This window comes from Cyprinodon variegatus, unplaced genomic scaffold (genome assembly GCF_000732505.1).
Source record: "Cyprinodon variegatus isolate N-32 unplaced genomic scaffold, C_variegatus-1.0 Scaffold2037, whole genome shotgun sequence".
In the NCBI taxonomy this organism is placed as follows: domain Eukaryota; kingdom Metazoa; phylum Chordata; class Actinopteri; order Cyprinodontiformes; family Cyprinodontidae; genus Cyprinodon; species Cyprinodon variegatus.
The window spans coordinates 21,441-24,435 of NW_015152490.1; positions in this window are offsets into that span (position 1 = coordinate 21,441).

Sequence of the window (2,995 nt, forward strand, 5' to 3'; positions counted from 1 at the left end):
AAGTCTAAGCGACTTGCTGTGAGGGATTGCTGTAGAGTCAATCAGTTGATGCAATCAGCTGGTTTTCCTTAAATAGAAAACTTTGAATAGATCTGACTAGACGAACTGGTTGAATCGTCTCTGAAAAGGGACCTGAGATGACATGCTGGCGCTATAGAAATAAACTGAATTGAATTTAAATAAAAAGGTCAACATTTCCCTAGAGAGATCAGACAGCTGACGGTGAGACGGACGCTGCAGTTCGTTCATGGTTTCCGACCCACTAACCCACACAGATGTTGTCGTCGTCCATTGGCAGCGAGGTGTTTCTGTAGTAACCAAGGCGACAATACTGACAGCTCTGGCCTCGAGTGTTGTGTTTGCAGCTCAAACAGGTTACCACGTTGATGAAGTCGATGTAGCTGCAGCGATTGGAGTGACCGTTACACTCGCAGTCTGATGGAGATAGAAACACGTTAGAAGAGCTACAGCTGAGGCCAGTACCACGAAGCCCAACCTACTGGGATTCCTCCTAGTCTGTCCAGTTTAACCAGTCTATAATAATGGCTATCAGCCGTACCACCAAGCTGCTTATCAACTCGCTAACTCATCCAGCTTGAACTGATCATGAATCTGTATAAAGGGCGGGTTTAAGCTCTCGGACCAATCAGAAACAAGAAAGCAGGAGGCAGAGTGCCGTATTTCTCTATGATCTGGTGAACCGTAACTGAACTTGGGATGACAGGTGTTGTGAATTGGTGCTATAGAAATAACTGAATTGAATTGAAATAAAAGGAAAAAAGTCTAAATAAAAATCAAAAATGGCGGTGGCAGGAAAGACAAAGGCTGAATATGGCAGCAAATGATTGCTGAGTGCTTTAATGACCAAGTTCCAGATCAGAGTCATTGAATGCAGCCTGCATCCCCATCACTGCAGATTAATGGAGGATAGAAATAAAACCCAGAAACATCATTTATCTGCTTAGATGGACTTTTTCATTCTAGAATGATTGGGCTCCAACAAAGCTGGAAGCTGATGAATGCATCATATAAGGCAGGGGTCTTCAATGTTTTCTAGGCCAAGGACCCCCAAACTGATGGCNCTTTGCTGGCTTGATATTGTGACTGTGAAAAAACCTCTGTGTTTTGGGGAAATGTCTTTAAAACTATCCCACTTTTAGACCCATCCTCCACCCTATATATTTAGCGTGAGGAGGCATACCATCACATATCTCCTCAAGAAAGGACAAACCTACACCGGATAGGATGGAATCGTACTGGGATTTATACTCTCCTAATTGTCCCACAGTAACTCCATATCTTCCACCTTCTCAGACTTTATATTCATCACCCTACCCTCCATCACCAATGCTTTTTCCAAACAAAGCTAATCATCCACCATCACCAGTGCCTTTTCAAAGTAAATACCCTTTATTACCTTTCAGCGTTGACTCAAAACACTATATTCCCGCCATTCCACATTTTCACATTCAGAACGCAGACAAGAAGCTGAGGATTTCAGAGTAAAGATAATAGTTGAGACCCTTTTATACAAACTCAGATCTTCGTTTAGATTGTGCGCTGCTATTAAACAAGTTTGTAAAAACAACTGAGAAATTTACAAAATCATCTCTGTACTATTTCAGACAACTTTGGTCACACAGAGTCAATTCTGTGCTATTTACTTGCATGTTTATCTTCTGTATCTTTTGGAAGTGATACAAAAAAAACTTTTTACATTTCTATTTTGTAGATGTGATTAGAAAAAGTTTAGTTTTTACATTTGTAGTTTGCAGATGTGATTTTAAAAAAATAAAACTAAATTGTTTTCTTTTTTTTACATTTCTTGTTTGTAGATGTGATTTAAAAGAAAAAAAGAAGTTACATCATGAACATTTTTTCTGGGTTTTGTGTTTTTGTGCTTTATTCTTTTACTAATTTGCCTAACGTAAATAAAGGAGAAAGTGTTAAAACTCATCTCTTGTTGAGTGCCGGTGTAAGGAATAGTCTAATGGTGAAGCTATAAGAAAAGTGTACTATAACCATTCAAATCCTTGAATTTTTGGGGTTGACATGTTAAGGAGGGCTTTGCAGAATGAAATGGGGAAAAATATCAAGATGGCTGAGGTTGAAGATTTTTTGTCGGATCAATGCAGCAAGACTAAGGAACAGGGTTTTGGTCTGAGGACCTTTGAAACAATTTCAGGCAGATCTTTGTTACATGCAGTCTTTAGCCAACCAAAATGACGGATACAATTATTTATTAACTGTAATTTCTTTGTTTTCCAAAAAAGCTTTTGTCCGAGCGCTTAAAAAAAGAGACTGCCTCAGAAGTAGCAAGAGCCTTGTAATTGGTGTTTAAAGAGAGTAAAATTCCTAAGAAGCTTCAGACTGATACAGGGAAAGAATTCTTTAACAAAGACTTCAAGGCTTTAATGAAAAGATATGGAATTAGCCACTTTGTGACCACCAGCAATCTGAAGACCTCTGTCATAGAACGGTTTAAACGTACACTCAAAACAAGAATGTGGCGATATTTCACTGCTAGTAACACGTGGAGATATCTCAATGTGCTTCAAGGTCTCATAAAAAACTATAATCACAGCTAACATTCCAGTATAGAAATAACCCTTATGGTGGTTTCCTTTGAAAATAAATAACAAGTTCTAAGAAATCTTTTCGTTCAGAAGGTGGGAAAAGAAATAAACGGCGATCGATGGATTTCACTCAGTTGGCACATTTATTCATATCTTTGCAAAGAGAGAACAGTTCATCATACAGTCCTTATGGCACAGCATTCTGTGTTGGGAGCTGGAGAAGTTCCACCTTCCTCCAGCAGAGTCCGCCGTGGATCCTCTCAGCTGAGCTGTCTGCGCACCTGCTGCTGATCATCTCATCTGGAGGACCAGACTACATAAGCTGTCTTCAGACCTTGCCTCGACGCCGCAGTGTCTTAATCAGTTGGTTAGCACCTAAGCCATAGATCCTCTGAGAACCTAGTTACTTCTGAGTCCTG